This window comes from Phalangium opilio, unplaced genomic scaffold (genome assembly GCF_054372755.1).
Source record: "Phalangium opilio isolate 3A_F unplaced genomic scaffold, DU_Popi_V2 ptg000048l_1, whole genome shotgun sequence".
NCBI classification, from domain to species: Eukaryota; Metazoa; Arthropoda; class Arachnida; order Opiliones; family Phalangiidae; genus Phalangium; species Phalangium opilio.
Genome location: NW_028324170.1, coordinates 1,612,825 through 1,627,776, shown reverse-complemented (window position 1 = coordinate 1,627,776; position 14,952 = coordinate 1,612,825). Strand labels below are relative to the sequence as shown.

General features: G+C 33.8%; 2 protein-coding genes and 1 long non-coding RNA gene across 3 annotated transcripts in view; 2 read left to right on the top strand and 1 right to left on the bottom strand.

The window, feature by feature from the left end:
• Positions 1-13,719, top strand: part of PolD1 (DNA polymerase delta 1, catalytic subunit) — a 79,253-nt gene extending 65,534 nt beyond the window's left edge. The window contains exon 10 of the mRNA XM_089839199.1: positions 13,553-13,719. The gene's annotated coding sequence lies outside the window, so the exon portion shown is untranslated. The remainder of the gene's footprint in view (positions 1-13,552) is intronic.
• Positions 1-14,952, bottom strand: part of LOC149673583 (uncharacterized) — a 42,219-nt gene that overhangs the window by 3,623 nt on the left and 23,644 nt on the right. Inside the window, exons 3-5 of the long non-coding RNA XR_016366888.1 lie at positions 836-2,483; positions 712-769; positions 11-588 (exon numbers count right to left, since the gene is read on the bottom strand). This is a non-coding gene — a long non-coding RNA (uncharacterized LOC149673583). The remainder of the gene's footprint in view (positions 1-10; positions 589-711; positions 770-835; positions 2,484-14,952) is intronic.
• sona (sol narae metalloprotease) overlaps positions 2,883-14,952 on the top strand; it is a 40,811-nt gene continuing 28,741 nt past the window's right edge. Inside the window, exon 1 of the mRNA XM_089839205.1 lies at positions 2,883-3,158. The gene's annotated coding sequence lies outside the window, so the exon portion shown is untranslated. The remainder of the gene's footprint in view (positions 3,159-14,952) is intronic.

The window sequence follows — 14,952 nt, the reverse complement described above, 5'->3', positions numbered from 1 at the left end:
ACCTCTTTACCTCAGGCTCATCAAGGTGATTTTAATTTTAAATAATCCCCACAAATTCAATGGCTTTATTTACGATTTAAATTTAACTTCATAAATAAAAATATAATAGCTTACCGCGGTGGTTTATAGTGTTGGAAAAGAGAGAGAGAGAGAAATGGAGGAGGGGGCAAAAGGAACCTTGGGATGGATATTAAAATGACTGAAGAGTATATACTGATGACACTTGTTTTTCAAGGAGTTATGTTAATAATGTTTCGCGAAAATTGTATTTGAAAACATAGCGGGAGGTTCGACCTTCCTTCATATATTTTTGACGAAACAAAACTATATCCATACCGAGAAATAAAATGCGCAAAATTAATTAATATAATTCAGAATTCATTTTCCCATAGGACTATGCCCAAAATCTAGTTTCCAGGAAGACATGTTAATCCTATGGAGAGAACATTTTGCTTAATTACTCAGGTCCTAATTGTTGGAACGCCAAGTTTTTAGTATCAATGGAAATGAGAGAAATAGGACTACAACATATTCAAAGGACTTCCCAGTATCTCTTATAGAACCAGAGTTATGATCATCCAAAGTGGTCTGTAATTAAAAAATGCGGTGTTATGTAATATTTGGTAATTTTCTTATTTACATGGGACCTGATTATTGTAACCCTAAGTATTAAGTATTGTTGGAAACAGGAGAAATAGAGCTATAACATACTGGAAGGAATTCACCGTATCTCTTTATAGAACCAGAGTTCTGGTCCTCCCAAAAAAATCTGTAAATACGTCAACGGATGTTAATCCAATGGCAGAACTTTTCTGATAATGTTTTTCATATTTACTCAAGTCTTTATTGTTGGAACCCCAAGTATTTAGTATCCTTGTAAAGACGATAAGTGGCACTGTAACATGCTCAAATCATTTTCCCGCATCTTTTTAAGGAACCAGAGTTATGAATTTAACCCCAATCAGAAATAAGTACACTTCGGAACTGATTCAAAGTTCAAACTGAACCCTTATACAACCAGTTAAAAACAGAACCAAACTTAGCCGTACATCGTTATCTAATTAAACTTCATTCATGTACTTTTAAAACTTAAAAACGTGACACCTGGATGCGATCGTAACGAGATTACCTAAGTCTGATGTCAGCTCAAAAGTTCAGGGTTAAAATAAAATGGAAGAAAAATTGTCAAACAAGTTACACTTTTCCGAGAATCCTCCAATACTAATCGAACAAGGTAAAGTTCAAGGATATCAGAAGCGCGTATACGCACATACACACCAACACAGAAGCCGCGTTTAAATAACGTTGGGATCATCAGTCAAAGACTAGAAACTAAAGTGATCTATAGATCCATTGCGTGAGAATATAGAGGTCACTGGACGCGAGGAGGTCCGCACCGTCAGAGACTGCTTGTCGACCCCTGGGTCCCTTTAGATACGGAGTAGAGCTGCTAGTCCTTGAAAAAGGATTTATCAATCAAAGGGTTCAAAGAGTTCGAAATTTTTACTTTTTTAAACGAAGATTAAAAGTGATGTTTTTTAGGTAATGGGCGAAAGAGAGAAGAAAAAACGTCTTACAGAATTAGGCCCTATATAGATTTTAATCGTTCGGTCTACATTAAAGAGTTTTAATGGCGAGCTTTATGAAGCAAAACTTAATTCGCCCAAGGCTCTTTACTTTAAATGATTTATTAAGACAGATTTAATTCTCAGAATCCCTTATAATTAAACACCAACTAGTTAAAAGTATACGTGTTGTTAATAATAATAATAATAATCTAGACTTAATATCAGACGGGATGTTAACACTAAGTCTGTAACTTATTTACATGTGTGCTTCCCTTTACAATTAATGCAAATAAGGGTGGTTACTAGCCCCTATGCCACTGCTAACCATTAGCGCCCTATACTAACTATTACCGTTAACCTCAGCAAGTTTTGATGGAAAGGAGAATCCGTTAAACACTCTACTCATAACTCATAAACGGTTGCCCTTTAGAGCAAAATGACGTAGAATATTTTTGACTCAAAATCGCTCGTAGAACATACCGAACTTCGGTCCTACCACATTTTTGAAACACCCTGCATATAGAAATTTGAGGCTCAATGGTTTTGGGGGGTCGCAATTCTGCAATAAGGTTCACTTCACGAACCAGGCCGAACTGATCTATTCTGGGGGTCCTGGACTTAACCATTGGGGTTCCAAAATAAAAATCATTATGTGGGTTGAGCATAAATCCTCTGTTATCGAGAAATCTCTGCAAACTCTAGAAAATTTACCATTTCAACTTCTAGCCATTTTGATATTGTCCACTCCGTCAAATGTATTTTTTGCAATTTTATGAAATCACGATTGATCAGTGTGAATGGGGCTTAAAGTGACAAGATTACGTCGTATTGTGATGTGATTTGGACGTCGGGGTCAGTGACTTTCCCAAAAACTATGCGGGTCGAAAATGGCATCCAAGAGTCATAGACGTCTCTCTGTACAATACAAAAGAACATTTCGAAAAACACTATTAACATTCAAGCAAAAGTTATTTCCGACAAACAAAAATATTCATTCAAATTAACACAAAAAGGGGCATTTATAAGTGACCAACCAACTGACCAATAAACGCTTAAGCGGAATTAAGCGGAAAGTACACAATCACACACTTAAAGAATGAAATACTTCCTTTTGGAAAAAATATTTAAAAATACAAAACATCTTTTATACCTTAGCTTAAATTTAAATGCATACTTAATGTTCATTATAATATTTTACAGATATATTATAACAACTCAAGTGTTTTTGAAGAAAGATACGTATGGAAATTTTTCTCTCTCTTAAAGAGATAGAGAGTAAGAAAGAGAGAGAGAAAATGGGGGATGAAGTTTAAGAGAAAACTCTAACATCCGACCGGAGAGAAAGTCGGTGAGAGTAAAATGATCAGAGATGGTTACAGGTATATCATGGGGAGGCGAGGGGTCACGTGACGACTTTCCCTAGTTATAAAGAGACGTCTGTGTCAGGCATCCCCGCAGGTAACAGAGGGACTTCGTCATATCAACACCAAGTATCCATCCTCCGTGGAACGTGGTGGTGAGCGAGTCCAAAGTTACGCCTTCCTGGACAGACCCCGAGAGCAGCAAACTCAATCTCCTTATCGTAATCAAGTAAGTCATCAAAAAATTTCATCTTAATTAACCTCTCTAGACCTGTTTTAATTAAACTAATACGCTGAATTTAAAATAGCAATTAATTTTACCTTAAACTAAAGGGGCTATTCACTACGCGTAAAATAATTAATTGGAAACTTTTAACTCGTCTCGATAGAGTCGATAAGCGTTACCCTGAAATCGCGGTGCAAAAAATATAAGAGTGATTACCCCCTCGATTTTAATTTATAATTTATAAATTATTAAAATTTAATTTTAAATAAATGGAGTATAATATTGTCACCTATAAGTATGACAATTACCAAGCTCGGTGAAAGTGAAGAAAGAGAAAAAAAATGTAGGTTACCGAGTCGCAAACGACAAAATTTCTTTCATATTCATTATTATATGATTTTTGGAATTTAGTCGTGATGAAGGTAATCGGGCGTTTGAAGTTAAATTTTTGGGGCTAATTACGTTTAGTATTATTTTCCCAGGGTTTTATAATACTAGCTAGCATCGGGGGAGGTCAGCTCGAGTGACTACATGCGCTGGTCAAACTAGTTTCTTTCGTTGGGCCAGGAGAAATTAATCGGGTTTTATACCGTATGTAATAAATGATTTTCCGGTTTTTAAGGTTTTTTTTCTTTTGGTTTTTATTAAAGAGGGTGTTTATATACTCTCCCATATTATAATATTTTAATAATGAAATAAATGGCATTGATTTTAAAGTGAAAATTATGTCCTCCCGAGTGTGAGAAAATACGTATTAAACCCATAAATTTCTCTTCAAATACATACGTATTTTCCGGGCTTTAAAACGTGACTGGCTATATAATTGCTGGTACGCCTTTAATAAGTAAATTCTATATAAAAGGGATAATTACCAAAGTATTCTTGGCTCGAACTATTTTAAATAGTTCATAAAAGATTGCAATAACTCTGCATGGGTTTAGCCTTGAAAGTTCAATAGATATTTATTATTATTTGTGGATAACCTTTGACCTCTCTATTAATTAATATTGGGAGATATACTTGAATTAAAATTAAGCTACAATTAAAACTTATTTCAAACCGAATCTAAGATTACAATAGCTAACTATGGGTTTAGCCTTGAAAATTCAATAGGTACAGGTAGAAATTGTGGGCAGGTAGCCTTTGACCTTCTCTGTCGATTATTATTAGGAGATATACTTGAATTAAAATTAACTTAATTAAGGAATGTCAGGCTGCAATTAAACCGAATGGAAGATTACAATAGCTCCGTGTTCAGCCCTTGAAAATTCAATAGGTACGTAACAGGTAACCTTTGACCCTCACTGTCGATTAATATTAGGAAATATACCATATAGTTAAAATTAATTTACCGTTACAAAATTATTTTTAAACTATAAAATAATATATTTTTTAAAACGAATTTAAGATTACAATAGCTCTATAGTTTATCCTTGAAAATACCCGTAGGTATTGTGGGTATAGGTAACCTTTGACCTTCTATATCAATTAATATTAGGCCGTAGCAGCAGAGCGCAGGCGCGTCTCTCGTGACTGGCGTAAAGTATATCTTATTCGGGAATCGACTAGAACTCGGGATTTTAGCTACACCCTAAAAATCTTAAAACGAAACCATTGTTTCGAGTTCCGAGGTCGCTTGGCCGTCCGTACTTAGGGGAGAGTTTCACCAACTGTTACACCAAGCACACCCTCGCAATATTATCAAATTTGTAAGACTATACTTATACGTAATAGTGTCAAGGTGGACCCAGCCAATGCCATAGGAAATCCGGATGTACTTGTATCGTACGCTTCCATACAAGGTTAAGGGGTCATTCCCGGGTTCAAATAACACACGATTAAGTCAATACGTTTATTTACTACATACGTTTGTAATTCAACGTTTGGTAAAACACCCGGGGATAAGGTTTAAAACAGCCGCCTTATTGGTCTTAGTTCATTTTAACATAAGTTCATAAGAGATGTTGGCCATAAGTTTGTCACTAGTTACAAACTGGTGCTTGAAATGAAGTGAGTGACGTAGATCATAGATTCGAGGTAAAGCGACGCCTGGTGAGGCACTGTCAAAGGCTTAGTATACAGACTAAATAGGAAGATGGAAGTCCTGCAAAACTATTCTAGTGTAGTTACTCAATTCCCGCTTGTCGTTCTCCCTGAACTAGCTCGAGCTGTAAGTCTCTAGCATCACAAAGTATATAGGAAATGTCATACTTATAGAACATCTTATGAACTTATGGTTTATAGTATAAATTTACGAAATGGCCTTCAGTTCGTGGTAGGTAATTAATTAGTAATCAAAGTCAATGTCCCGCCCGCACATATTAAAAATGAAGATATAGAAGAGTTATAAATATTTACCAGTATATATTATATAGATGAGACGTTCTTACAGGGTGTCCCGTATTGCAAGACTTATGTAGATCCTCAATCCTTATAGACAGGTGAATTCACTGATAGTGGTAGTAGTTATAGCAACCAATATCAGTCCACCAAATTTGATCCCTATTGTTTGAAACCATACCTAACATCTTTGTTATTCGGCAAATTAGCATTAATTTAAAAAAATATAACAATAATTTTATTGAAAATCATGTACCAGTAAAGAAAATAAACTAAGAAAATATCCTTTAAAAATAGACCTTAAAAATAGGCCTAAGTTATAACTAGGAATAAACTTTAAATTATTTAACTTATTTATGAGAAATTTTGAATACTGTTAATTTAAATTTTAAAATAATCGCTTATATATAAACGTTACAAAAACTTATTTTCCCATCCAAGATAATCAAGACTAAGCCCAAGTTAAAAATTAAGTTAACGGTAAATACCCATCAGCCCTTAATTTAAAATTAAATTTTAGAAGAAAAAACAAAAATATATAAAATATTTAGGGATTCATCTGGTATTTAATAAAAAATAACAATTCGTGAAACTATGTTAAAAATGTTGATGTATGGAATGTGACACACAATAGAGACGGGAATGAAATTATTATCACATTGTTATTATTAAAGAAAAAGCCAGACTTCAAAAATATATGGCGGAGGAGAAGAAAATTACTAAATTAAATAAGAGTTAATGATGTGGAATCTCTCTTAATTCTTTCGTTATTGGAATTCAGTAAAGCAGCTTCTTATTTTCTTATTTTTTTGTTGGGTAAATTTCTATGGCGATAGCGAGTGTGTCAAGGGCGAACGACTCCCGCAAACCAGAAATAAAAAGAAAGGGTTGGAGTAACGACGACTAGATTATGATTTAGCTCCAAGTACAAGTCCAGTAATTAAAGAATACTCTCAAAATAATGCCTGGAAGATCACGTACTTTACAAAGTGGTTTCTTATATTTCAAATGGAAAAAAATATATATATATATAAATTAGGGAATACTAGAACTATATCTACACATCTACAATATCATAAGTTTATAAGATATGTTGCATGATAAGTATGACACTACCTATACAAGTTCGTAATGCAACTGAGAGACTTACAACTCGAGCTAGTTCTAGAACAACGACAAACGAGAATTGAAGTCCTACAGTCGGTGGTTAACTTTGCAGGACTCCATCTAGTTCCTATTTAGTCTGTACTAAGCCCCAATTTGACAGCAGCGCCTCACCAGGCGTCGCTTTACCTCGAATCTATGACCTACCTCCCTCACTTCATGACAAGGTCCAGTTTCTAAGTTACCAGTGACAAACTTATGGTGAACATATATCTTATTAACTTATGACAATATTTATAAATACTTGAGTAAGTGTGGGTTGGTTTTTATGTTTGATGTTTATGTACACTCACAATTTCTTATTAAGTTAATTAGTCTACAATATTAAGGAAGATATTAAGTTCACTTACTGAAGCTCACAGTTTTTAACAAATATTTAATTATGATAGCGGAAGTTACTAAATTAAAGGTCATGGTCACTCCATCTGTCACCTACTTGGGTATATAACTGATACGGGTTCGATGTTAATCTATTACAAACGAGAGGCGGGGGGGGGGGTAACTTTTGATTGGTTTTCAAGAGTGGGTATCCCCTTGGCTATATCAATAAAATAATATACAGGTACTCTTTAACAAGTGAACTCGAAATTAAGTTGTCTTTCAATTTAATTTAATTGGATTTGATTTTGTAGATGCGTTAATTAGATCATTGCTCGAGAGGAAATTTAAATACGTTTAATTGACGATTTGAAAATAAAATTATTATTTTCAAAACAGAATTAAAATTTTAATTAAAATAAACCCTAATTAAAGGGTTGCTAACACAGTAACAGTTACGCCCCTGTACAGTATATGTTGTTATACCTTTAAAATTAATAAATCATATTTTAAAACAAAGATGGCGCTATATTACGAGTATTTAAGAAGTTCCGAGTTAACTTAAGCGTGTCCAAAACTTCAAAATCAAAATGGATATTCAGTTTTTTTTTTTTTCCTTTTTTATTTGGAAAGTTAGTAGGAAATATAGCTGCTTACGGGCATGTATAATTTTCTGGTCTAAAAGTCGATTTAATTACTATATTTACATATTTGAAATAACAACCCGTTGAAATGAATAATCTAAATAGATAAAATTACTTGTCAATCACTTAACCCTAAACGATGCTGGCAGACTTATCAAAAACACCCTGTATATTTCTTGGGTGTTGATAGCTCGAAAAAAATAAAACTTAATTTATGGTAATGCGCGGGTGAGTGGGAACAAAAAGCTAAATTCATTTGTTTACAAACAAAACAAATAAACAATGGGGCGCTAATCCGTGAAGAGTCGAGAGTTATCTTCTAGTTCTAGACCTATTTTGAACTGCGGACAATAGGGCTTTGAAATAAAAAGCGTGAAAAACGAAATGCATACTGGGTAACGCTCTTTTTACAATTATGGCAATTATATAATTTGAGGAACATCCCGAAATCGTAGCTTCATTTAATGAAAGTACACCTGAAGTATTTTTATTTAAATTAACAACCTATACAGGGTGTTCGAAAAATGAAAGGGTGGTAGGGCCAAAGTATACAGTGGGTACTAGCGGCGATTTTGAGACGAAAATCTAATTTCTACATGAAATTTTGCCTCAAGGTACACCCTAAACAAGTTATGAACATTGGAGTGTTTTAGGGATGACCTCTTAATTAAAATAGAAATAATTGTCTTTCAGCTTCTTAATTAAATTTTATGGGGTCATCCGTAAAATACTCCATCCAATCTTAACTCGAAAACAATGTCCCGGACGAGGCAAAGCTCCAAAATGTTGTAGAAGTTACATTTTCGACTTAAAATCGCCCATAAAAGTACAAACTACTACAATCCTACATACAACCATTTCAAACTATATTTAAAGTTCACATGAAACCCGATATACATTTAAATTATGATTGAAAATTTTGGGAATGGACCTAGCAATCGATATAGAGATTAACCTAGATAAAGACACCTTGAGGACATGGATAGCCTCGTGACCCTTTGTCTGGAAGACAAGAAATTAGCATAAAACCTTCCCTATATACCCCTTGCTTATTTTCTCACAGACCAATTTGCCTCCCGGCAAAACGTACTACTTTTATTAAAAAAATCATGTATCAAACCGCTCTGATGGGTGTAAACAAGACGACGAATTATATTTAGTAATCGATTAAAAAATGTTTTAGTTTTTGGGAGAGAGCGTGCAAATAATCGACCTTAATTTACTTATCCGTAGAAACAAAAACCCAACAACTATAGCCTTTGAGTGCCTTGAAATATACACAAGCAGAAATTAAAATAAATTTCTTTTAATCGATTAAATAAAAACGTTTTTTTTAGTTTTGGGAGAGAGCGTGGAATTCAGCAATAATCGACCTTAATTTGCTTGTCCGCTAGAAATATACCCATAGTATTTAAGCATCTTATACAGGCGCAGAAATTAAAGAAACATTCCTTATTTTTTCAAAGGATATATTTTTGATAGGCAAGTCTCTGATTTGAAGGTTGTGCGTTTTTTTTAAGCAACTTTATTTCTATAATGGAGATGAATTTTTCCGCTCCAGTTCAAATTTACTCCTTTTATCTTGTTGAGTTTGGTTGGCATCAAGCGAGATTTGTAATAAAGGAGCTTCATAATATAGTCTCTCTTGTATAACCTACTTTCTCAAGAACTGTTCGACCACCCACAAACAGAATAGAACACATAATTAACTAAATTAAATTAAATTAATTTAAGATTCATTTTCAATCTTTAATTATTAGAATTTATAGACTGATCATATAATCTAACACTTAATTAACCAAATTAATATAATTTTCAATATTTAATTAGTATAATTTTAGCAAATTAATTTTAATCTTTTATCCCCTCCATAACCTGTGATTGATTAATTTTTTTAATCCTTTTGATGTATTTCAAATTCAAAACATTGCCGACATACATCAGAAAGAAATTTAATTTAATTTTCTGCTCCAAATTTAATATTAACGTTAATCAAATGTTAATCAATCATTTTAAAGAATAATAGATAAATAACTTTTAAAGTTTAAAATTAAATTATTTCACATTTACTATTACTATTATTAAAATTATTTTATGACGTAGATATTTTTGGTTTGATTTTATTTTAGAATAATTTTGGTGTTTTTTTGCTTTACGTGCAGAAATAATTCCGGTTATTGTGTTTAGGAAGTAGGAAATAAAATTTATTTCATCCATTTCTCTTGTTCCGGAACCCCTTTTTTCGTTTGTTGTTCTTAACATTGAATTTATCCAAAAAAAAAAATACAAACACTATCTGATAGACGTACATACTAAATTTTCCTCATATTCTTTTAACCCTAAAAAATAACTTAAATGTCGATATTGAATATAATTAATTGGAGGTTAATCAGGTCTCGTGCGAGAAAGATCATGTTCGAAGGTAAAGAACATGCTTCGATTATTTTTGCGTTCCTTGGCCATTGGGGAAACTGATGAGAGGGGGGGGGAGGAAGTAGTTGTAGCGGGATGTCGGGCCAATGGAGAATCTTCTTTTGAAGGGAAATTAGAGCAAAGTAAGGGAAAACTCTTCGCCGGCCCCAAACACATTTTCATTTCTCCCAGTAAATGCTAAATCATTCTTCAGGTATAACCAAACAAACCTCTAGGCATGCACCCTGCATTCAATTAGTGCTAGAAAATAAGTTTAGCACGCGCTATATTAACTCTTAGCTCGTGAAAATAAGATTAGCTCGTGAAAATAGGATTGGAGCGTGAAAATATAAATTCCAGCTTGTGAAAATAAGTTCACCACGCGCAATTTAAACTTTAGCTAGTGAAAATAAGATTACTGTGTGAAAATTTAAGCTCCAGATCGTGAAAATTTAATTTAAAGCTCGTGAAAAATAAACTCCAGCTCGTGGAAAATACGTTTTCGCGAGTGACAAGTTGAATACAGTTCGTGAAAAATATAATTGTTACCAATAATAGTGACGAATCAGTGTTTAACTTGGATTAAACGATGCTGCGTCCTGATATCACGGATTATGTGCTTGTAACGTAATCGGGATTGATTTTGGATAAGAATTAATTAAGGAATGTCCCCAATTAATTGGGAATTGCAGCAGTGGTGACGTTATGGCCTACTGTACACTCTCACGCAAATATTACTTATTGGAATACAATCATCATCTTAAAAGGTAATTTATTACTCTCAAAGTATTTCGTGAACAAAACATTTTGGGCTTCGGTAAGACTAGCCTAGGTTAGGTTGAGATTGACTTGGTAGACTAGGTTAGGTTTTGTTATATCAGTAGGAGTTTGATTACAGGTATGGGCTAGATGGCAACCTGACCCTCATCGAAAATAACCTAAGCCTAACCTAAACCAAAACCTGACTCGAACCCAACCTAATCTAATCTAATCTTACCCCTTACTCTAACCTAAACTATCACACCATAAAATCAATGGATACTCTGTCAGGTTGCTGTCTCATCCCCGGCTTATGGCTAGATACCGATATTGCACCGGCCAAATTGATATGTTAGGATTAAAGGTTTAAAATGGCAAATTATTGTGGAACGCGTTAGGTTAGATTAAGTTAGGCTTCATTTAATCCAAAGTCGGTTTTTGCAATCGTCGTGGTACAAAATTATAGATGTTATTATAAAATATTTTATTGTTACGAATTGTACGATTCATTTCTAAAAGAAGATGACAAATAGAACAATTTCATTTTGTCGTCCCAAATATCGAAATAGAATTTTTGGGAGAAACGCCGCGTGAAAACAAACCCTTTTCACGCGTCAATTACGAATTATTTTATTTTAAAAAGTGATCCACCTAGAATTTATTCTTTTAATTGGAACGATCACTAGTTAATTAAAAAAGCGAAACGAGGCAGCGTCCATCTCAAAAAGAAAAACAAGACGCCAAAAAATGGACGCTTGATAGAACATCCTCAATTCCTCCAAAGTTTAACGAGCAATTGTCACCATTTTGATCGGTTTAATTGAATTTTCTTAATGCGAAAAAACACGCGGCTTTCTCATTTTTTAAAAGGAAATAAAATTGTTCCTTCAGAAGAAAAACTAAAAAAAAATTGATATTTCCAGAGAAATTTTAAAATTTGACAGAATTTTCAGAGTGTAACGAATCGAATTTCCCCCAAAAATAACACACACAGACAGAACAACCTTCATTTTAGTTAAGATAACAATATTGAAACAATGGATACAAATATTATTAACGTACAAATCTAGGTAACTGAAATAATCACGTACGTGCTGGGTGGTTTATGCGAGTTGCAACTTAATCAGTCAAGCCAGTTTTCGAGTTATGATTTTATGATTTGAGTGTTTTAGGGATGACCCCTTAATTAATTAAATTAGAAATTATTGTATCTTGAACAGTTTCTTAATTAAATTTAAGGGGTCATCCCTAAAACACACTTAAAATCATAACTCAAAAACAGTGGCCATTGTGGCAAAATGGAGGTAGAAATTACATTTTCCACTCAAAATAGTGCACCCAAAGAACATCGCCATTAAATTATGGGTGCAGACTTATCAGAAACACCCTGTATATCGTTATTATGTTTTGTTAACAATTGCAGAGAAATATCGCGGAGGGATACTTAAAAGTACTACAGATAAATAGTTCTAACCGAGAAAAAACATTCAAAAACGCATTTAAAAACCGGTTTTTTCTTAACGTTAAAAGCGTGACTTTCGTTAATATAAATATATACGTATCATAACACCTATATAAATAAAATTACTATACTTAAGATTATTTTTCATATCAAAAATCATAACTACGCATCATTGGATGTAGAAATACAATGCAATTTTTTTTTCGATCTGATTGGTGTAATGATAAGGTCTTCCTTTAGATAAGGAGAGAGAGAGAGAGAGAGAGAGAGAGAGAGGTCAGATGTTTTTGTATAATAAATGTCGGCGCAGAAATATGGAATAGGTCATGACGAGGAAGTTCTTAATCATATATTTAAGAAGGAGATTTTTTTTTTAAATTTTAAAAAGATTTCTTAAGAAATAGGTTTTGTAGGTTATCTGCATCAATATAGGGTTAGGTTATTTCTGGGGTTAACTTCAAGGAACACTCCAAGAAACTAATTTAAGTCAGGGTTCAAATTAGGGTTAATTAAGTCGACTTATTCCACCTCCAATCAATTTTAATTTTATAATGATCCTATAAAGGAAATGCATTGCTTTAGTCAATAACCAATTTTGAAAAAATCCGCTAAGCCTTATTTATTTCGCGCGCGCTTTAACCATTCGTAAGGTCACGTGGTTTTGTTAACTTCTAACGATTTTGTACCGAAAGCGCTCCGGACAGTCATAAAGCTAAATTTCCAAGTACAAAACGTTTTTGGAGTACTCCAGAGCCTAGTCCAGAGCTGGCAGAGCATGGAAAACGCGATCTATGCGGATGAATAGAACTCCCAGAGAGAGCTGCGAGCTCGAGACCAATAAAGTAACTCTTGCGCGCCATCTATATAAACATCATGGAAACAATTCTGAATTTAACTATGATTAAGTACTTTCGTAAAACTAATTCGTTAAACACAAATCAACTAATGCAACACAATAGCATATTATTTCTTAATTAAATTATTATTAAGATTATTTCAATTAAATTACACTGAGAGATGGCGCGATCAATGTGAAAAACTTCAGTAAAGGACGGGTGAAATCACTCAACCGTGACGTCACTATAAAATCCGGTTATTCAAAGATAATGTTGAATTTTCTCAAAATACCAGAAAATATTTCGTTCCTTTTCCAAGGCTGGAGTTGAAATTAATCAAATAGAGACTAGAATAATGTCCCTGCCTCAAACTGAAAAGTTCCCAAAAGCAGATTTTCCCAGAACTAAAAAACTCTTAATTGATCAGAGGCAGTTAGTCTATTACTGATTCAAACCAAGAGCCTATAGAGTGCTGTCAGTTGTGACGTCAGATCCAAGGTTAAACGTCACGAGTCTGCCTTTAGCAATGGGCGGCCATGACAGTTACCGTTTTTTCTTTATGGGAAAACAGCATGGGTGACGTCACACCGGCGCTTCTGACAGCACTCTATAGTTTAAACTATAGGCTCTTGTTCAAACTGAACTATTTGCAATCTCCTGCAGGTCATAAAACGGTCTGGCAACACTTGGAGAACAGCAAAAAGAAATTAATTAAGACTAGTCAATATTTGAATAATTTAACCATCTCCCAGAGGGGAAGGAAATTTCTCTAAACTCGCCCCCCCCCCAAAAAAACAGTGAAAGCTAATCTATAATTAGTTGTTAATGTCCGAAAATAGTTTCAAAGGGTTAAAGGCAGGCGACGTATGTTAAAAACAAAGTTAAGGAATCGATTCAATTTTTATTAAAATAAACTTTCCTGAAAGCCACCGAGCCGTTAATGTTTTTTTTTTATTAAGTATGTTTTTTTTCTTGTGTGTGTAATTGCGTTGGCTGTACTAAAGAAACAGTATAACTGTATATATACTGTAGCCGTTGTCTTGATTTTTTTAGCTTCACTTCCCTGATTGAGGGACTTGATATTCAATTCTTAATCGAATATGAAGTCAACCCGGTTTAACAACCTTTTTCGGACACCACCTTCTCCTCCTATTACACGAGCATACTTTTCCTTAAATATGGAATACATATAGTTAATTGGAATCATTGCGCCACCATATCTTTCGTGGTTTTGTGGGCCGGGCTTGAGAACTTACTATACGTCACCAGTCATAAGTTCATAAGACATGTACCATAAGTTTGTCACTGCTTACTGAGAGCTTGCTTTGAAGTGACGTAGTTGAAACGTCATAGCTTCGAGGTAAAGAGACGTCTGGTGAGGCGCTGTCAAAGGCTTAGTACAGACTAAATAGGACCTAGATGGACTGAAAAACTAACCGTGTGTAGTCGATTCTCGCTTGTCGTTTTCCCTTGAACTAGCTCGAGCTGTAAGTCTCTAGCATTACGAAGTATCGGTAGTGTCATACTTATGGAACATATCTTATAAACTTATGTTCTGACGTATTACTAACTGATTAGGTTAGCTCTCCCTACTAAATCCGACTAGATACATTGAGGATATGGCTGACTGGCTACGCAATAATTCCAATGAGTTGTATTTATTCCTGCTAAAATACAATATATACCTTTCAAATTGCATGCATTTTGTTCCACTATAATCTTATTAACATTTTCAAATCATTTCACTTTCTATTATACAATCCCATGCATTTTTAGATATAATTCTAAAAATGCATGGGAAATATAGAAAATGCATTAGTAATATAGGAAATTATGTTGTGTTATGACTGTGGTTTTGACTT